Source organism: Nicotiana tabacum, chromosome 22 (assembly GCF_000715075.1).
Source record: "Nicotiana tabacum cultivar K326 chromosome 22, ASM71507v2, whole genome shotgun sequence".
NCBI lineage: Eukaryota > Viridiplantae > Streptophyta > Magnoliopsida > Solanales > Solanaceae > Nicotiana > Nicotiana tabacum.
In genome coordinates, this window is record NC_134101.1 from 148,837,579 (window position 1) to 148,860,812 (window position 23,234).

General features: G+C 38.1%; 1 long non-coding RNA gene across 1 annotated transcript; it reads right to left on the minus strand.

Moving 5' to 3' along the window:
* Window positions 1–7,292: 7,292 nt before the first annotated feature.
* On the minus strand, window positions 7,293–12,481 carry LOC107788014 (uncharacterized). Its single transcript, XR_001648522.2, has 2 exons — window positions 10,251–12,481; window positions 7,293–7,847 (listed from the first exon to the last, which is right to left on the minus strand). It is a non-coding gene; the product is annotated as an uncharacterized LOC107788014 (long non-coding RNA).
* Between the last annotated feature and the right edge of the window lie 10,753 nt (window positions 12,482–23,234).

The window sequence follows — 23,234 nt, forward strand, 5'->3', positions numbered from 1 at the left end:
AACACTATATTGTTGATCAACATAGTTGGTCTCCGCATAACCAACACGTTGAAAATACTTGATGGCATGTGAGCAAGGCATGTGGTAGATGGACCATTTCCCACAGGAGCATAACCTTGCAGATTCATTTACAGTATGTACATTATTACCCTGATTATTATGGATAGCGGTGCGAACTTCAAAAACACCTCTTTCATTATCATACTGCAAAAATGAATGCCAATGTGCTCGCCGTCTGTATTTCTCAAATCTCTTCATAGGCACTGGCATAAATTCAACACCCCTCTCCATCAATTCCGTTGCAGCTGCAGACCGTTGAACAAACCTCTCTGCCATATGCTTGAACGACATCCGCACCATGGCTGTGACGGGCAATCCTCTTGTCGACTTCAATAACTCGTTGAAGGACTCTGACACTTTTGTAGTAAGAATTCCCCATCGTCTGCCACCATCCGCATGCAATGTCCATTTTTCAGGGTCATGTCGCATTAACCAATGATAGGTTGCCTCGTCTTCTTGCCTGATAGAATCCATATGCCTCTGGAATTTATGCTGTTGGTGGTCTGTTGCTGCCATCCACATCAAATCATGTAGATCCTTGTTGGGATGTGCCTTCTGGAAATTGGCCTTAAAGTGCCTCACAATAACGGTGGTATACATAATGTTCTTGCCATGCAGGCAAGTTCTCCACAGAACTTAATATACCACCGTGCCGATCAGATATTAGACAAATACCTGAACGCTATTTGACAACGTGCTCTTTCATGTGGTTCAAAAACAGCGTCCACGTCTCTGTGCTTTCATTGGCACAAACAGCAAAAGCTAGAGGAAATATCTGTCCATTAGCATCTACTGCCACAACTATCAATAGCTTGATATCGTACTTTCTATAGACATGAGTTCCGTCTATGGATATTACTGGCCGGCAATGCGAAAAACCATCAATTGCTGGCTTAAACGCCCATAACACGTAATTGAATATGTATTCTAGTGTTCCCGGACTCTGCTCAAGCTTCCATTCAACAACTGTACCGGGGTTAAAGTGCTGCAATGCGGCCATGTACTTTGGCAGAGATGCAAATGACTTATCCCAATTACCGTAGATAATTTCAAACGCTCGTTTGCGCCCGAGAAATGCCTTTCTTTTCTTAATGGTATGGCCATATTCCTGGTGGACCGATGTAATGCACTCTTTGATTGTATACCTTATGGACGCTTCGATATGCGCAATAAGTACAAGAGAAATCAAGTCAATATCCAAGTTGAAGTGATTCCCGTTGAATGTGTCCATTTCGCATGTGTGGGTGGGAATGTATTTACCCACTTTCCACATACCTGTCTTCTTCTTGGTTGCACGCAACATCCAATTACATGGCCAAAACCACCTGCGGCAAACAACCTTGTATACCATCGGACTTGACTCCCATACCTGCATTCCACGACACTCTTTTACGTTGTGTATTTTACAAGCTCTGATTAAGCGTGTTTTATCAGGAAAAAGCATCCCCTTTGCAAGCACCGTTGGTCTAGACTCATCCCATATTGCTGTGAGGATTTCATCAAAATCCCTTGTTAGAGCTTCCACATCCGGCACGGTTGGCAAGTTATCAATGTAAGGAATCTCCATTGAATGAAACGACACTTCGGACTCATACACTCTTCGTCTAGGGGGGTCTCTCTTCAAATCAGGCCCTTCCTCCTCATCCTGCTCATCACCATCCTCACGAAAAAAGGGTGTCTCTTCTCCGGATTCATCGGCATTGTTATCGTAATCACTGTTCTGTTCCTCACTCTGTGCATCTGCCAGATCCCGATGTAATACGTTGTTTTCGGTCAATTGAGTGAGTACGGGTGGTTCAACTTGCTCGTTTTCACTGCACAACCAACAAAAATATAAGCTACTGAATTAATAAATAATTTCCATATGGCTACATCACTTCACTTACAAGTCGTAATGTGATGAAATTTCATGATGGGCGTTTTCAATTAAGTGATGACTACCGGATGAGCCACTTGTAAAATTCATATCCGGCCGGTACCCCCTATTAAATATATGAGCGTTAATACAAATTCAATACGCCAAAATATACATAATTAACACAAATGAAAATTGAAGTTACCACTCGTCTTGTGAATTATGGAAAGCAGGGTATAAATTATTTTCTCGCTGCTCATTCGCTGGCGGTGATAAGTTTAAATCAAGGAAAACTCTTTCATCCGAAACCTGTCCGGCAAAAACTGCTCCATAATAACCACCCGATGACTGGGGGTTATCTCTGCTACGCACAACCTCGTTTTTTGGAACGTCTTCGACCTTCACGTACATCTCCAACATTGTGATTACAAGAAATTCCCGGCATTCGTCCGGAGTCCTTAGAAAATCACTCAAAGTTTCATCATCGTCGATGTTAAACTCCGAGTAAAAAGCAACCCCTTGCGGAGTGACGGAATACGAATATCTTCCGGTTACTTTAAGTATCACTGAACGTTTCCTCACACTCAGTTTTTTGCATAACAACGATATCAATTTATCGTACTCTATTGTAAGTGACAATTTAACATGACACTGAGCAGGTAAACTGTAGCCCACAGAGTTATTCTCCATCACAACCTCACCCCCCAATATAATAAAACTCTTATTTTACGCTATTCTGACATAATGAAAAAATGCTGGAGAATTTAAGAACAATAAACGTTTCAACAAGAGGTAACAAAATTTTTGAATGAATTTCTATACAATTCTAACCTTTTTATATAGGAAATGGCTAGCCGGGATTTTTTTTTATGTAGGTATAGTGCCCAAAAGGTTGGCACTATACGCTTTTGAATTATTGAAGTCACGTTATTGGTGGGGCCAGGAAATCTATGTATAGCGCCACTATACCTGGCGCTATACATTAATGCTGTATATATAGCGCCAGGTATTGTGGCGCTATACCTGGCTATGTCAGCTTTAACAGTATAGCGCCACAATACCTGGCGCTATACCTTAACGGTTTCGTTACTGTTAGTATATAGCACCAAGTATTATGGCGCTATATATAAAAATGTCATTTTTTTTACCACTTGTTTGTATAGTTTGAGTAAAAAAAATCACACTTTGGTTCCGGACTCTCAAAAATAGCATAAAGTTACTATCAAAAGGTCAGTGATTGACAACCGGCAACAACAACTGTATTTAAAAAGTCATTAATTTGTTGATTCTCTTTATATTTTTATGTTTTCGGGGTTTGCTGCATGGCAAAGTTGGAGACCATGATCGTACGAATATCCAATTACTTTCACAGCGGGATTAATATTGAATTTTTATTCTGACACCACCTAGACGCAAATGCCTAATGCGTTGATTAAATTATATTAAAGTGCCACTTGTGTCCCCAATATGACCCCAAATTTTGCATATTTTGTCCTAATCAGCTGAACAATAAGCAACGCCCGATGTTGGAATATAATAACAGCATAATTGAATTTAATAACATAAAAAAAAGGCCAACTTTGACCATATAGATAAACACCAACTAATCGAGGACACAAGCACGAAGAACAAGTAGGGATATAAAAAATTACTCCTATATTAGTAAAAACTTGACCTTCTACATTGTTCTAGTATGTACTAGAGTTTTCCAGACGAATAATTTTTATTATTTTATATTTTAACTAGAGAACTTGTTCGCGCTTCGTGCAGTTATAATAAATATCATACAATATAAAATAAATATGTGATTCTTAGTTGAGTTATATGTTAAATACATGAATGTATTATATGCATTTGATTTGTTCTTTTCACTAAATAGTAAAACATTTAATAAAAATGAAGTGAAAAGTAAAGAAACTAAAAATAAAAAAGAAAATCTCTCTATTTTTTGTATTGATCTTCTTTTTCTTTCCTTTTCAATTCCCTAATCTCTCTACTATTTTTTTCTCTTTTTCTCTCTTTTTCTATCTTATACTGCCTCTACAAACTATTTTTCTTTTCTTTCCTTCTATTTTTTTCCCTACAGTTGCTTTTTCAATTTGCTTCATTAAATTTAATATTTTGGTAATATATTATTCAAAAACCTTTAAAAAGGGGGAAAATCTTAATTTTTTTACCACATCCAATTTAATTTTTGGGAGTTACTATATATAAAAAACCTTAAATAAAAGAATCGAAAATAATTAAAATTGTTACACTTCTAATTAGGCAAGAGAAAAATGCGAAAAAAGTGATGAAAAATAATTGGTCATTTTAGTTTCGGAAAAATGCCACGTTATATCTCTATAAGTTAGATACAAATCGTATTCTTCACGCAATGACCTATTATCTATTAGTAAAATCCAGCAAAATATAAGAACTTCTATACCATATATTTTCTATTCTCCAAAACAAAACAAAAAACAAATAAGAAAAATTCTTGTAACACCGGGGTTACCATTGTGACACCATGATCCATATACAACATACTCAAAAATAAAACAACAAAGGTGACTTGAAAATAGAAGTTGCATACAAACCACAAAAGTAATGAAAATTCATAGAAATGCTTGCCAAAATTAATCATGTATCATTAAAATAAACGCTTGCCAAATTTCTTCACCAGCTCTTGGAACTTGATAGAAAGATATTTTTAGTATCGTCATCATCTTGACCTTGGTTTATTCCATATACATAAACATTGTCTGATATGTATAAGTGTAGATGCACAAGCATTTGCTGAAATATTTGATTTTACTCTAATTTTAACATGTAATACGGAATACTGTTAAAACGAAAAAGAACTTGAAAACTCATCAGTTATATAGTTCAAATAAAACCAGAGACCACAATATATAGTTGGATTGGAAATTGAGTGGTCAAACAGAGAATTGAAACGATCAAAATATAGATAACAGATTCAATACAATTTAATACTAATAATTGTATAATTACTTCTAATAACGATTGGAAAAATGAAATGAAGAGCTTTCATTGGATTTGTGAAGAAAAATAGAAAGAGTGGGCAGAAACGGTTTCTCATTAGAATGCTAATACTCACTCATCAGCTTTATTTACACATTTTCTTCTTTAAGTCATTAAAGCTGCTTATTTTGTCTAATTAAATTGAATCACTTCCTCTCCCTTATTTAATATTCATAATTAATGTATATAATGAAAGATGTAATTCAATTCCAAAATTTTCTCCTTTTCCGTTATTTAAACTCATAACAATAATTATGTAGGAAAAATATTTTAATAATGAAAATTGTACTAAAATTAGGACAAAAGTCCAAAAAAACAAGAAAAAAGATAAATAAGAATATTGGCTTTAGAGGACTGCAACATCATCTTGCCAATTCCCACCTTTATATTTATATTTATATATAGATGTTTCCAGACATTGCAGACGTATTGCTGTTCTGAAGTTCTGATGTTTCTTTTACAAAGTAACGTCGGCCAGGAATAAACTAATAGTAAATGGAGAATAAAGAGATTCGTGACTCAAGCAGAGAATAGATTAAACCAAACTGCCAAAGTGCTTACTTGTTATAAGGGGAGCTCTGCCAAGTGCCAAACAGCCAACTGCCATATATTTCGGCTCCTCGGTTGATGCTAAAGGCTAGCCTTTCGATCGTGGTGAGATATTATAAAGGCGGTGTCTCGAGAAATCTGATTAATATGCTGGCTGACTGTGTTTTCATATTGTATTTAAGACAGATTCTGCATATGCTAATTTTTTTTGTGATTTGTATTATGTACACATGCAAAATAAATTTTATATATGCAGAATTTGAAATATTCAAAATTTTGTTTTGAATCCCCTTATTCATACTTTTTGTTTTTAGATTTGTTTTATTACATGATAGGATGGGAGGGGAAAGGAAAAATTACGCCACTGATGGAGTTTGTACGATCTCGATCTCAACTGTGGAAGATATGAAGTTCACCAAGTGACAAGTAATTAGTTATGATTTTATTATCGGATTGCTGACTTTAAGCGATTAAGAGTAAATTTGATTTATTTGGATACAAATTCTACGGTAATTTGCAACTAAATATTTGTACACTACATGATGTTCATCAATCAATTTGGAATGTATATACTTCCATAGTATGTTAATTGGAGTTGCTATTAGCTAGAACTAATTATGATGATCGTTAATCTCTGTTGCCTTATGCCTTTGTTTTCCTTTTCGTCCCTTTCCAGTTTGCTTGTTGTTTTTGACAGATTGACCTTATTGATAGCATTAGTTGGTGTTATATTTCCCTAATATCTTATTTTACTAATAATGATACATACTGTTTATGAATAATACAAGCTGTCAGTTGTTATATAATGATTAATCAATAGCACCAAACCATCTTCCTTTTCGCCTTTATACGTCACATTAAATGGATTTTTTGGTTGAAAAGATGATAGGCTATATTATATATAGACTATGCATCAAAATGAAGTGCAATCAATAAGTAACTTTGTTAGTCCAGTTATTCAAACTTGTAGTCCGAACAAAATTGGATACGATGTTCCTATGTTGGAAATTCTTTAGTTATAAGTGGTTGAATGCCATTATAGTTTTGCTTGATGGGTAAACACTAAACACCAACGCAGAGTTGAAGTGTAATTTACTGGATTTCGAGTACTCTATCTGTTCGAGGAAAAAAAAATACTCTATGTTCAAAAACGGGGAAAAAATACTAAGTACTCCAATCATCATTAAAAAAGAAGATGATATTGAAAGTACGAGAACTATACACTACTAAAAATCAGCTTAAAATAGTCCAAAAAAACAATCTATTTCGGTCGGTAATGACCTATAACCGTCCAAAATATGTGGTCGATAATTAAATGGTCGGTAGAGCATACAGACCAAAGTCGGTAGGAAATTACCAACCAACATCGGTCAGTCAGTATAACCGACCATCTGTTGGTCGGTAAAGAAAAATAAATTAATCAAATAATATTTTAATTACCAACTAATTTTGATCGGTAAATAAAAATAAATTAATCAAATAATATTTTAATTACCGACCAACGTTGGTCGGTATAAGAAAATTTCTTTTTTAAAAATAATTAAAATTTAAGATTATTGACCAAAGTTGGTCGGTAATCTTGATTTTCTGGACATTGGTAGCTAATTTACTGACCAATATTGGTCGATATTGTTGAATTTTTGGTAATTAACGTGCATTAATTTACCAACATTGATCGGTATTTTTTAATTTAATTTTTTTTCTTTATCGACCGAAGTCGGTCGGTTTTTTGCGCATAATTTTGATAGAAAATGCCTGGTTTGGTAGCTACACGCCTACACCACCTGCCAAATAAAAACATATATTCAACATACCAATAACCCCCAATTCACATCAAATAACCCTCAATTCACCACAAATCCAATCACCCATACACCCATATCCAACCAAACATCCCAATCAATATTTTAGAATAAACAAGTTCAATTAAACAACACAATTCAAAACCAATTAAGAACTAAGTAATTACAATAAGATCAAAAATGTTCATTCGAATTCAAAACAAGTTCTATTAGTCTAGTTCAAAGTATATCAATGTATTGTTCAAGGTGTATTTCTCACAGCATCACCATTATCTGATGAACTTTCATCTAGAAGACGGTAACAACGGTCTTGTGGATAAGGGGAAGAACAATCATGTGGAGGACGAGCAGAACGATCACGGGGAGGACGGGAGGAACGATCACGCGGAGGTCGGGCCTTTAGCGATGACTCACGAGACCGAGGCAATAGAAAATCTCCAGAAGAAAGGAGAGTTCTGATTTGAGCTTGCATACCAAGGAGTTGTGCATCTCTAAGCTTTCTCATTCATTGGCCGCTTCAAGCTCGAATGTAAGCCTTGTCACCTTCTCCTGCATAGCTGAGAGACTTTTCCTATTAAGTGCATTGCCCTGTGAGGAAGTCCCTATTGTCACACCTACTTTTTACTACACCCCGTAAAGGGGTATAAGGGAGTTTTTCCAATTTAAGGACAATCAAAACGGGATTATTTACGTTAAATTCAGAGTCGCCACTTGGGAGATTTATGGCATCCCAAGTCACCGGTTTAAAATCCTGAATCGAGGAACAGTTGACTCTGTAATACAGTCCGTGAATACAAAAATCTGGGTAAGGAATTCTGTTAACCCGGGAGAAGGTGTTAGGAATTCCCGAGTTCCGTGGTTCTAGCACGGTCGCTTTGATCATACTTGGCTTATTAAAATTGTTTAATTACTGATTTTAAAACCTATGTTCATTTACCTTTCAACGCTTTTTAATCAAGAAAATTATCTTGAAATGGGTTACGCGCACGTATACCCATTTGTTTGGTGCGTCAAAAATCATGTCAGGCGAACGTGTCCACAATTAATAACGCTTTACTAATGTTAAGAAAATTGGGCCAAAGTTGCGCATACTCCGATTTTGCTTTTAGAATCGTAATTATGTCACGCGAACATGTACGCAACCACGATAGTATTTTATTAAGATTAAGATTGTTTCGCCCAACGTTGCGCGAACACATACGTTGGTCTTAATTCTGGAACCCGTAATCATGTCACATGAAATGCACCCGCGATCCGCAACATATTTTATCTAACATTGTTGAGATTTGAATTTGGGCAACATAAATTCACACCCGAGTTTAAGAAGGTAATTTTTGAAATAGCATGCCTAAAACAAGCTACGATATTCATGAATTAATTATTTCCTAAGTTTAGGATTGTTGTAAGTTCAAACAAATCAACTAAAAAATAACTTTGTCATCAACTCTTTTAACTTATGTAGTGTCCAAATCAAATCAAATTAACAAGCATAATTTCAGAATATGATCAGCAAAGAAGGTAACATGATGACAGAAAAACTAATCCTTTCTATTTACTATATTGAACAAGCTTGTACTACAAACCTTTTTGACGTACTTTCTTCATATATTCATGGAGTATTTCATTGTCATGGAGTAAAAATATAAAACACCAATTCAAGCAACTATTATGAAGAAATCTGACTAACAAAACACTCCAATGCCATGAAATAGACTAATCAAACATTTCTTAAATAACAAGAATGAGAGAATATGAAAAATGAGCCGTAAAAGGTGGACATTGATTGCCGGAAATTTATTTAGATACAAGAACTTCTGGTGATGCAACAATACAAGGAATTCTGGTAGTTTTGATTTTTCTCCAAACAAAAGGCGAAACATGGAACTTCTAATAGAACAGAATCGGTCAACCACAAACTTAACAACGACCTTGAACCAAAACCTAGAACAAACCAAAACTTAAAAGATTAAGAACTTGGATTGAGTTAAGTTATTGGTGGTATTAAATGGCCACAATAGGTGGTTAACGGGTGGTCCTGGGGGGGGGGGGAGGCTGTGTTGTAGTTGTTTTTGCTGCTATTTTAGGGTGGAATTTGATGTAGTATTTGGACTGATTTGCAACTGATCTTCGCAGCTGGTGTTGCTGCATTTTTGGAGTGGATATGAGCTCGTTATTGAGTAGTTTGGGGGCTGTTTTGTAGCTAATTTTCACCAAGAAGCAGGGTTGTATTTTAGGTCGTTACTGGGCTATTTTGGGGGTATTTTGGCGATCTGCTTTCAGCATTTCTGGGGCGCTGATTTGGGCCTGCTTTGGAGCTATTTTTCGGCAGCCTTGCAGCGGGTTTTGCTGCGTTTTACTGCTTGTTATGGCTAGATTTTGGAGTGGTTTAAGGTAGCTTTAAGAATTGGATTCCGTGGCGGAAAAATGGAGTTTTCATGGCTGATTTTCAGCAGTAACGCATCTGTCTTGGAGCTAATTTGCAGCAACTATGGATCGCTTTGAACCTGACAGAATATTTCAAGACTAAAATGCGAAGCTGTTCCTACGGACGAAACTCAATTCAAAATCAATCCGCCAGTGACGGACTATCTAACTGAACTAGGATAGAAATGATGTTTGAAATCGTTGAGAGTCAGTTAAATACAAATTTGCATACAATAACTTACCAGCAACATATGAACTACTCCTAGAGCATATCTCTTAGCTTTGACGTTACAAATCCAACCAATCAAAAACTCACAACTAACAACAATGTCCTAATTGAGAGCATGAAATGCGTAATTCACATAAAACATCTCATTTTGAGTCATTTAAACGTTTCAATCAAATTAAAAATATACATTCATGGCACATTAAAGTAACAGAATTCTTAACTTTGGCATATATAAAATAGTTAATTGGAATTCGCCCAATCGTCAATCATTCAACGAAAACATAATACAAGGAATTTAAGAACTGACCTAGCTGAACAGTGAAATCACCAACAAGTTGGGCAAATAAAGGCGAAATCGAAACCAAACAGAGCTCAGTACGGTTGCCAGCAACAACAGCGACAATACAGCTATTCCACAGCTCAAGAACAACTTTTCGAAGCCCAGAAAGAAAGAAATCGAATTTTCAAATTATTTCTCTTCAAATCTTCATCGGAAATTCCAGTTTTCTTTCTATTTTTCTTGGCTTATGATTTTCAGATACGGAATCTCATTTTTTGAATTTTAGAACTTGTTTTCAGCTCTCTTTTTTTCTTTCCCTCTTTGGACTCTTTCCTCTCTATATTGTTCTCTCTGATGTCTCTTTTGACTCTCTCTTGTGTTTCTATCTCCGTCCTTTTTTTCTCTATCTATGAACTCCTTAAATAGGCAATGGAGAATGCCCTTTCATTCACAAAATGCAGTTTCAATATTTTAAAAGAGTATTCCACTCAAACCTTATTGAATTAAATTTCAATAATGAAATCTGAACCCTACCACTACTAGAAGCTTCTTTAGTTGGTTAGGTAGATAATCCCTTTTATTAAACAATTCTTAGGCTATCTTTAAAGACTTTCTAATTACTTTCAACCACAGTTGGAATTTGAATCCTTTTAGACAACTAAATCTCCCAAACTTAGTTCAACACTCTCTACGCTCAGCTTCTCAACAAAATGCAGACTTGAAACCAAAATTACACTCAGAACCAGAAGTTATTCTAGTCTATGCTTAATCGACAACCTTCAATGTGATTACAAGCTTGCAAAGAATTTTTCAACAAGAGCTTACAGAAATCAGCAGTATCTAGTAACCAATTAAAAACTCAAACTCAGTATACTTTGCCCAAAATTTTGATACTACTAGTAAAATGAAGAAAGCATAACAGATCAACACCAATGAATCAGAAATGAAATTAAGCATGATCAGGCTTCAAACCAAGGAGGAAATTTGGACCATGTTATGTAGCCCCAGGGTACAACCAAAACGGAAAATAATAAGAATTCAGTAACTTTTCTCCTCCTTCAACATTTGCCAATTTTTGAAAATGCACTTATTAATCCAAATATACATTCCAAGAAAGCTAACCAGTACTACCAATTGATCAAACAAGAAAACCAATCCAAGCAATTATCAGGATGGAGCTATCAAGCAATAAAGGGAAAATGGGCATATGAACTTTGACAAAGAGCACTAATCTCGTGATACCCTAACATGAAGATCCTAAAGCAATATATATAAATGTATATTTAACTACACTAAACATGAAATTAAATCTTTGAAGATTAAACTAATCTTGAAAATAATAAGAACAATCCATCAACCTTAAGTTGACCAAATTAAACCGTGGATTGAAAATCACATAGAGAGAACAATTAAACCCGCTTCATGCTCATACTTAAAAGAAACAAATTAGCGTATTCCACTTAAGACCCAAGTATATATATGTCCATGATACAAAAAATCACACTCAAAACCAGATGGAAATCAACGAGGAACATATAATCCTACCATATTGAAACACTCTAAGCGTATCCTAAAACACTTACTCAAATGGACTTTCAATTAGCTCGAATGCTCCCCAAATGAATACAATGGAGAAAAGTTGAAGGAAATCAACAATAAAGCAACAAAATGCAGCTGAGATCGCGAACCGGTTGGCAAAACTCGACTTGGCAACGGAAATCTCCTATCGACGAACGAACTCAGAACCAAACCTCAATCGAAATCCCTCTAGAACTTTTCTCCTCTCCTTTTGTCCCGATTTTCTGTCTCTCCCGTGAGTATATGCGTGACTGTTCTTGTGAAGAAAATGTGGTCTTGGAGCAGTGTTCTACTGGTTCTTTTCAGGGAGGGGTGGGTCTTGAAGGAGACTAAGCCGAGGGGGTGGGGTGATGGGTCTATTGCGGTTCCTCCTCTCTTTAGTGTATTCTAGGTTAATTTAAGAGATGGATCCGGGTCGGGTCTGGGGAAAACGGGTTACGGGTTTTGGATGGGTATGGGAGAATTTGACTTGGGCTTGAAGAATTAAATTAAAACTTGGCCCAATTCCGATTTTCTTATCTTTTATTAATTCTTTCTCTTTTCTTTTCTTCCTTTTTTTCAAAAAATTAAAACTAAAATCCTAAATTAAATTATAAAAACCCAAATTAACTTAAAAAATACTAATTAACTCTAAATAATAATTATCACAAATAATTAAATACCAAATCACAAAATTTTGACATTAAACACTAAAATGCAGAATACGTTATTTTTTGTGATTTGTTTTTCATTTTTGTAAAACAACAATTTACTAAAATAAAAAAAAATATAAAATCAAATTCCATGTGTCAATGCTATATTTTGTAATTTTTATGTATTAATAAATTAAATATACACTCAAAATATGCAAATAATCAGAAAAATCACACATTAATTCCTAAAATAACACATAATTAAAGAAAAGACCTAATTTTGGGAATTATTTTGAAGTAATTCGTATGAGGCAAAAAATCACGTGCTCACAACTGCCCCTCTTTGTCCGAAAAACGGTTCTAATTCCATATGAAGAATAGGATGGAAATCAAGACCCCGAAGCTTCTTTAGTTCCAGATGATGCGGATCCAATCTCATCTCCTGAGCACCTATAACTTATGCAAATTTTTCTTTTCCCGAAACACGAAGAGTTTTCGTGCAAAGATAATGTGAGCGGATACGAGCAATTTTTGCCCGTTTGAATACTCCGTGGGAAGCATTTTTTGAAAGATTTGACCGAACCTCTGCTTCAAAGGTTTCCTACATATCCTTGGCTATAAAGGAATCAGGTCAAGGTAGTTCGGGAAGTTTTGGTAGTTGGGACTACCATGAAGCTGCTGTTTTACTGTTACTGATGTAGCTGTTGCTGATACTGCCTACTGACCTCCTTATTACACCATGACAAAAATGAGGAAGCTAGACTAAGCTATAATCTATGCTTTACAAAGATTTATTTTCAAACTTGATCTTGTGACTGATGTTGCCTCGTTGACTTGTATTTTCCTTAGAAGTTCCTTTGTGGCTGACTTGCATGGTATTTTTTTGAAATGCTTTCCCTTCTTCTCCAGGCAGGCACCTGATTGCTGAACCTTTTAAATGTCTTCCTTTGACTATTGTTTCCTTTCCTCTGTTCTCCAGGCGGGCTCCTGATTATTTGAAATTTGAATTGCATTCCCTTGTTCTCCAGGTGGGCTCCTGATTGCCGAGACTCGAAATGTATTCCCTTGTTTTCCAGGTGGGCTCCTGATTGCTGAAACTTGAATTGTATTCCCTTGTTCTCCAGGTGGGCTCCTGATTGCTGAAACTAGAATTGTATTCCCTTGTTCTCCAGGTGGGCTCCTGATTTCAATAAAATAGACAAAAGCAAAGAAAAATTTCTGCCCCAGTTTGGTAGCTGAGCATATTTATGAGTGTAAACTAAATCATGTTACCAAACATCAGTAAGAACTTGAAAGCTGAAACTTGAATTGTACTCCCTTGCTCTCCAGGTGGGCGCCTGATTGTTGAAACTTGAATTGTTTTTCCTTGTTCTCCAGGTGGACGCCTGATTACTGAATCTTCAACTGCTTTTCCTTGTTCTCCAGGTGGACGCCTGATTGCTGATACTTTAACTGTTGTTCCTTGTTCTCCAGGTGGACGCCTGATTGCTGATACTTCAACTGTTGTTCCTTGTTCTCCAGGTGGACGCCTGATTGCTGATACTTCAACTGTTGTTCCTTGTTCTCCAGGTGGACGCCTGATTGCTAGTACTTGGTCATGCTCTTATCTTTAACATCCGTGTTGTTCTCCCTGTTCTTCAGATGGGCACCTGACTTCAACAAAAATAGACAAAACAAAAGAAAATTTTCTGCCCCAGTTTGGTAGCTGGGCGCATCTGTGAGTGTTAAACTGAATCATATTACCAAATATTACTAAGAATTTGAAAGCTAGGTCCCATTATCCAGGGGGGTCCTGACAACTCTTAACTAAACGACAATTTTAAATCTAAGCTATATCTTTTAAAGGTATGACTTCTGCTAAATCTTGTTATCTAAGAAGGTCTTAAACTACTCCCCATTATCCGAGAGGGTCCTGACAACTCTTAATTAACGAGAATTTTAAAGCTAAATTATATCTACTGAAGGTATGTCTTATGCTAAATCTTGTTATCCAAGCCAGTTTTAAACTACGTCCCATTATCCAGGAGTGTCCTGACAATCAAAAATCAAGTCTTATCTTAAGAGTGACAATTTTACGGCTAAATTGTACTCTCTTATAACAACACTTACTTATCTAATGGAATGCTTAAAGTTACGTCCCATTATTCAGGTGGGTCCTCAAAACTCTTATGCGAACTTTGAAGCCAACTTATATCTCTTTTGGTGCACATTTGTCCTATATTCACTACTTATGTTTTTTTTTGGATTTTAACCTAGGTCCCATTTTCCAGGAGGGTCCTGAAGTTTCGAATTGAGTCTTGTCTTAAAAAAATGAAAAATTCAAACCAACTTATATACGAAGTAGAGCTTATGCTAGATCTTGTACTCATGAATGTTTTGAATTAAAGCTAAGTCCCATTTTCCAGGAGGGTCCTGAGAATTTATACGATCAAACCTTCATGGTACTTGCTTTCCTTACAGGGTGCTTCCTGAAATAAATGCCATCTTTGCCCCTGTTTCAAATCAAAGAAAATCTTGTCAGTTTAAAACGTGGTGGTTAGTTATGGAATTCTTGCTGGGGATGGTTTTCTCTTTGCCATGCTTTGCTTCAACAGACTGCCTTGAACTGGTCGAAAGGACTGTTTTGACATCATGACTGATCCTTAACTATAGGATCCCCAACTGTTGTTTTTCACTTCTGACCCTTTTATTCGTAACCATACATCTCTCATGATATTACTGAACCATTCCACCGATTTAACCTTTGCTTACACCCTAGTTCCCACTTTTCATCATACCATCTCCAGCATATCTCCAGCATGTCCTAGCCGTATTTTGCTTTGTGTAATTTTGAATCTAGTAGTACACTTTGACATTCCTTCTTATTTGTTGGAACAAGGCTAACCTTGGAAGATCTTTAGAGGAGTAAAAATTAACAGCAATGAAATGCGACAATTTTGAGAATTAAGAATAAAGAAGAAAATCCAAATTTGGATGACTGTTGGAGATAGGAAAAAGGAACTTATCTGAGTGGAGTCACTGACACCAATGATCATGGTACGCATTTTGGATTAATCAGCCTAGTCTATTTAACCAATCTCCTTTCCAATTGTTTTACTTTGTTCTCCAAGATTTCCAAAACCCAATTTTACTTTCCCCCAACTTACGGACCTTGTTCGACTTGCATTGCCTTGAAGGGTTTTCACCGACAAACCTCTCTCATTCGTTTGTTCCTCAATTCCTTGTTGCCTTATGGTGCCCGCGAAGGTTTTCACTGATAAGACTCTCTTATTTTTACTTTCTCTCAGCTTTCGTCGCCTCATGGTACCCGCGAAGGTTTTCACCGATAAAACTCTCCCATTTTTACTTTCTCTCAGCTTTCGTCGCCTCATGGTGCCCATGAGGATTTTTACCAATAAGACTCTCTCATTTTTCATTACTTTTCCTGCTTGGACCAGAGTGTTATCTTGATATGAATCACCTCTATTTGCTCAACTTGGCATCTCTCGAAGACTGATTGGAAGGTCTTTCTTTGGATTGTAATGTGGGCTTTTGGATAGGGTTAGAAAGAAAGAGTATCAAAGGCTCAAAACAATTTGACATGGGTTTAAAATTACAACTCTTGGAATCACATTTCTTATTACAAGTACAACTTCTACCCCAGTTTCTTACTTGGGGATCTTTTGATATTTTATTTTACTATGACCGAGCCGTGAGGCTGCCTACGTATCCTTAACAGGAATCAGGTCAAACGTAGTTCACACCTGAATTTCCTTGTTGTAATACTTTCTCTTTTCACTTCTTTTCTTTTCTCTTTTCTCTTTTTCTTTCTTTTCCTTTTCTTTTTGTTATTGATTCCAAAAGAGGGGTATGAAAGAAACAAATGCGGCTCAGAAGGGGGAACAAAGGGTAGAGTGTTTAGATAGCAGAATAAATTGCCTTCGTCATTTCAATCTTCGAAACAATGCCAAATACAAACAATCAACAATTATACCAAAGAAAATCATGCATAATATCTCTTTACTGCATCAGAATTGATAGCCATGTCTATGCATTTTCCTTCAATATCTGTTAAACATAAAGCACCATTGGACAATACTCTGGTCACAATGAACGGCCCTTGCCAATTCGGGGCGAACTTGCCTTTTGCTTCAACCTGATGTGGAAGGATACGTTTCAGCACTTGCTGACCCACTTCAAACTTTTAGGGACGCACCCTTTTGTTGTACGCTCTTGCCATTCTCTTTTGATATAACTGGCCATGACATACTGCTGCCAATCTTTTTTCATTAATCAATTTCAATTGCTCCAAACGGGTTTTGACCCACTCATCATCATCAATCTTAGCCTCAGCGACAATCCGAAGGGAAGAGATTTCAACTTCTGCAGGTATTACTGCTTCGGTGCCATATACCAACAAATAAGGAGTTGCACCTACCGAAGTACGAATAGTAGTGCGACATCCCAACAACGCAAATGGTAATTTTTCGTGCCACTCCCTCGAACCTTCTACCATTTTTCGAAGTATCTTCTTTATGTTTTTGTTGGCTGCCTCGACTGCTCCATTCACCTTAGGACGATATGGGGTAGAATTGCGATGTGTGATCTTAAACTGTTGACATACCTTTTCCATCAAGTTACTGTTAAGATTAGTACCATTATCTGTGATGATCACCTTTGGGATTCCGAATCGACAGATGATATTTGAGTGAACAAAATCGACCACTGCTTTCTTGGTCACTGATTTGAAAGTTTTGGCTCAACCCACTTGGTGAAATAATCAATGGCTACCAGAATGAACCTGTGCCCGTTGGATGCTGCTGGCTCAATTGGTCCAATGACATCCATGCCCCAAGCAACGAAGGGCCATGGTGCCGACATCGTGTGTAATTCCAATGGTGGAGAATGAATCAAATCTCCGTGTATCTGGCACTGATGACATTTGTGCACAAAATTGATACAATCTCGCTCCATGGTAAGCCAATAATAGCCTGCTCGAAGAATTTTCTTCGCCAACACATATCCACTCATATGTGGTCTGCAGACTCCTGAATGTACTTCGGACATGACAACCATAGCTTGTCTAGCATCTATGCATCTTAATAATCCAAGGTCTGGTGTTCTCTTATACAAAACTCCTCCGCTTAAGAAGAATCCATTCGCCAACCGTCGAATTGTTCTCTTTTGATCCCCCGTGTCTTGCACTGGATATATCCCCATTCTGATGTACTCCTTGATATCGTGGAGCCATGGTTTGCCATCAAGTTCTTCTTCAATTATGTTACAGTAAGCATGCTGATCTCGGACTTGAATATGCAGAGGATCGACATAAGCTTTGTCCGGATGGTGCAACATTGATGACAGGGTAGCCAAAGCATCGACGACCTCATTATGGACCCTTGGAATATGCCTGAACTCCACTGATCGAAATCGTTGACAAAGATCATGTAAACATTGTCGGTATGGTATGAGCTTCAAGTCTCGCGTTTCCCATTCTCCTTGAATTTGATGTACCAGAAGATCCGAGTCTCCCAAGACCAAGATTTCCTGGATATCCATGTCTGCAGCTAGCCTTAGACCCAAAATACAGGCTTCATACTCAGCCATATTGTTGGTGCAATAAAACCGAAGCTAAGCCGTAACAGGATATAGATGCCTTGTTTCAGAAATAAGCACAGCTCCTATCCCGACTCCTTTCATATTGGTAGCCCCATCAAAGAAAAGTTTCCAGCCTGGTTTTTCAATTTGCTCCAGTTCATCGATATGCATCACTTCTTCATCGGGAAAATAAGTTCTCAATGGTTCGTAATCTTCATCGACCGGGTTTTTGGCAAAATAATCGGCCAATGCATGGGCTTTCATCGCAGTCTGAGTCACATAGATGATGTCAAACTCTATGAGCAATATCTGCCACTTTGCAAGTCTCCCTGTCGGCATAGGCTTTTGAAAAATATACTTCAATGGATCCAAGCGTGAAATGAGGTAAGTAGTGTAGGATGACAAATAATGTTTCAATTTCTGAGCCACCCAGGTTAGGGAGCAACATGTCCTTTCCAGATGAGTGTACTTAACCTCATAAGCTGTGAACTTCTTGCTAAGATAGTAGATGGCCTGTTCCTTTCTACCGGTGATGTCATGCTGCCCCAATACACAACCAAATAAATTTTCCAAGACTGTCAAGTAAAGAATCAAGGGTCTTCCTAGTTCTGGCGGAACCAGTACGGATGGGTTTGACAAGTATCCTTTTATCTTATCGAATGCTTCTTGACACTCATCAGTCCACTTGACCACAACATCCTTCTTCAACAATTTGAAAATAGGCTCACAAGTTGTCGTGAGCTGAGCAATAAACCTGCTGATGTAGTTCAACCTCCCTAATAGACTCATCACTTCAGTCTTGTTCCTCGGAGGTGGCAATTCTTGGATGGCTTTGATCTTTGATGGGTCCAACTCGATGCCTCGCCGGCTGACTATGAATCCCAATAGCTTTCCGGATGGAACACCAAATGCGCACTTGGCAGGGTTAAGCTTGAGGTTGTACCTGCGAAGTCTCAGGAAGAATTTCCTCAAATCCCCAACGTGGTTGGCCTGATGCTTTGATTTTATGATCACGTCATCCACGTATACCTCAATCTCCTTATGTATCATGTCATGAAACACTGTAGTCATTGCTCTTATGTAAGTTGCCCTGGCGTTCTTCAAACCAAATGGCATTACCCGGTAGCAATAAGTTCCCCACGACGTGATGAATGCCGCCTTTTCTGCATCTTCTTCATCCATTAGAATCTGATGATACCCGGCATAGCAATCCACAAAATATCCAATCTCATGCTTGGCACAATTATCGATCAAAATGTGGATATTGGGTAGTGGGAAGTTATCCTTCGGACTTGCTTTGTTGAGATTGCGGTAATCGACGCATACTCTGATCTTGCCGTCCTTCTTTGGCACATGTACGACATTAGCTAACCAAACAGGATATCGAGTGACCCGAATGACCTTTGCATCCAACTGCTTGGTGATTTCTTCTTTAATCTTCACACTCATATCAGTTTTGAATTTCCTTAACTTTTGCTTGACGGGAGGAAACACTGGATCGGTGGGCAATTTGTCGACCACTAAATCAGTGCTCAAGCCCGGCATGTCATCATATGACCATGCAAAAACATCTTTAAATTCAATGAGTGCTTTGATTAACTCTTCCCGGATCTTTGGCTCGAGGTGGACACTTATTTTAGTCTCTTGGATATTATCTGTGTCTCCTAAATTGACAGCTTCTGTATCATTCAGGTTGGGTTTGGGTTTTTCTTCGAAGTGAATTAAATCCTTAATAATCTCTTCGAAGGCCTCATCTTCATCATATTCTGATTCGTAATCACAATCTACTTCTTGAACTATTATTTCGGAATTAGATTGATTTTTAAGACTGGGCTGAGGATTCCTTATGCATGTCATATCACTAGAGCTAGCGTAAAAAGAACTGTATAGAAAAGAAAAGAAAAACAAAAGAAAAACTATCAGGAATGATAAAGAAAGGGAAGCTGCATTTCATTGAATGATGAAAGATAACAAGGTTTGCACACTTCAAACAGACTGAAAGATAAAAATCTGGATTACAACCCTAGAATAACCCAAACAAACTGAAGGAAAATCAAAATAAACTACCAAGACTCCTTTCGAATGGGGAGAGGAGTGACTTTCCAATTATTAAGCTTTATTTCTGGCCCAACGAATTGAATTTCTGCGTTGCTAGGACCTTCACCACTTTCCACCATGTTCACACCGTCAAACAACTTTTCAAATCTTTCAATTAACTCCTCATCAGGATTAATAATAGAATTAGGAATTGTTGTTATTGGGCGACTTCTGGTACCAGACTTGACAAAAGATTTGGAGAGATGTGGGACTGGCTTTGGAAGGACCCGTGCCTTCTGTTTTAGCTTTCTGGCCTTTCTTATGTCTGCGACAGTGGTCTTGAATCCCAAATCAAATGTTCCCAAGTTTTCGGTAAGAGACACCGGCTGTATGATGCCTTGCAAAGATGAGCCCAAACCTTTACCTAGTTCAAAACCATTCTTCAACATCTCATAGGCTACCATGACTGATGCGGCGGTTATCTTTGGATTTGGAATGTATTTCCCCTCCGGCACTCTCTCTACCAACATCGTGTCAGAAACCTGGTAGACCCATGGTCCCTGGTCATCTTCCACTTCAATAACTGGTACAATGTCATTGTTGTGAGCACATAAACTGTCTTCCCCATGCACAACTATTTCTTGTCTATCCCATTCAAATTTGACTACCTGGTGTAGTGTTGATGGGACTGCTTTAGCGGCATGGATCCATGGTCGACCCAACAGTAAATTATAGGAAACAGCTATATCCAGCACCTAAAACTCCATTGTGAACTCAACTGGCCCTATCGTCAGCTCCAACACTATGTCCCCAACTGAATTTTTACCTCTGCCATCAAATCTTCACACACAAACACTGTTCTTACGGATCCTCTCATCTTCTATTTTCAACTTGCTTAAAGTGGAGAGAGGACAGATGTTTGCGCTTGACCCGTTGTCAACCAATACCCGGGTCACCACAGAGTTTTCACATTTTAATGTGAGGTAAAGAGCTCTGTTATGCTCAGTACCTTCTACAGGTAATTCATCATCAGAAAATGTGACTCTGTTTACTTCGAAGATTTTGTTGGCTATTTTGTCCAAGTGGTTCACGGAGATCTTATCGGGAACGTGTGCCTCATTCAAGATCTTCATTAAAGCTTGTTGGTGCTCGTCCGAATGGATCAATAATGACAGTAGGGAAATTTGAGCGGGCGTCTTTCTTAATTGTTCCACGATAGAGTAGTCATGCAGCTTCATCTTCCTCAAGAATTCTTCTGCTTCTTCTTCAGTTATGGCATTCTTTATTAGTGCTGGATTATTTTTAGCTCTTCTTAACTCCTCGAAAGTAAAACACCTTCCCGAGCGAGTCAAACTCTGTACTTCACAGATTTCTTCTTTGACTTCCTTCCCTTTGTACATCACCGTTACCCGTTCATAATTCCATGGAATAGCCTTGCTGTTGATTATTGGTAACTGGGTTACCGGCTTGATAATAACCCGATCTGTGCGGGCTCCTTCCACGATTATGATGGGTTTGCTGGCTGCTCCTGGTACAATCACCTTTACCCCTTCCTGTTTTGTTGCAACACTGCTTAAAGACCCCTTCTCAACTGCCACAGATGGCTCAACACTCTTTTTGCTCTGCTTGAGCACCAACTTCTCATATGCTGATTGTTCATCTGTCTTGACTCCACTAGACCGAATCATCATGACGGTCTGTGATGGCTTCTTGGGTTCTCCCTCCGCATGCACTATTTTGATCATATTTGCCTTATGATGGGCTGGCATCGGATTCCTGTTGATATTGGGTGCTTCGGGAGCTTGAACTTCAATTCTATTGGTATCAATAAGATCCTATATCGCACTTTTCAAGTGCCAGAACTTTTCTGTATCATGACCCCGAGTACCAGAACAATACTCACAACTGACAGTATAGTCAAGATTCTTTGGAGGAGGATTTGGCAGTTTGGACTGTATCGGCCTTAGCATATCTAGCTCTTTTAGCCTGTGGAACAGACTAGTGTATGATTTTCCCAACAGAGTAAAGGTTTTCTTTTTCTGCAACCTTTCACCCTTGAATGCTTGACTAGGCCTAAAACTTGGCCCGGGAGTGTTTTGGTAGGCTCGCGGATGTGGATAAGTATTTGGTAGGACAGGAGCACGCCATTGAGTGTAGGCAGGAGGTTGGTTGTATGCTTGTGCATGGTGGACGTAAAAATGAGGTTCTGGTGGGGGCTAGTAGTGTTGGGGTGGATTGTGGTGATAAGTTTGTTGGTGGGGTCGAGGTTGATTGTAGTGGTAAGGTGAACCTCTGGATCCGGACCAAGTTCTTGAATCAACCATTGCTGCTTCCTCTCTTTTCTTCTTCCCAATCCCTCCTATGCCGCCCTGAATAGCCTGAGTAGTTGCTTTGATAGCCGAATCGCTCATGATTTTATTCGACTTGAGTCCTTCTTCAACCATGCCCCCCATCTTTACTACTTCATTGAATGTCTTTCCCACAGATGAGACCAAATGTCCATAGTAAGTAGGTTCCAGAGCCTGTAGGAAGTAATCTACCATCTCACTTTCCTTCATTGGGGGATCTACTCTTGATGCTTGCTCCCTCCATCTGAAACCATATTCTCTGAAGCTTTCACTGTGCTTCTTCTCAAGTTTAGTCAAGGACAGTCGATCTGGAGTGATCTCAAGATTGTACTGGAAGTGACAAGCAAATGCTTGCGCCAGATCATCCCATGTGTACCATCTCCCATGGTCTTGGCGGGTGTACCATTCCAATGCCGATCCACTCAAACTCTGACTAAAGTAAGACATTAACAATTCGTCTTTTCCTCCATCTCCCCTCATCTTGCTACAAAAACCCCTCAAGTGGGCTACTGGATCGCCATGCCCGTTGTATAGATCGAACTTGGGCATCTTGAAACCTGCCGGTAATTGCATATTTGGGAACAGACATAGGTCCTTGTAGGCCACGCTGACTTGCCCTCCTAACCCTCGCATGTCTCTGAATGATTGTTCTAAGCTTTTAATTTTCTTGAACATCTCCTCCTGTTCGGTATTTTTAACTAGTTTATCAGCTTCTATCGGGAGGTCAAAGTGAGGAGTATAGGAATGGGTTTTTGGAGCTTTGAAAGTGGGCTCCGAGGGGTAGTATTGGTTGTCCTGGGCCTGGAACATAGACTCGCTAGGAGATTTGTGGAGTGTAG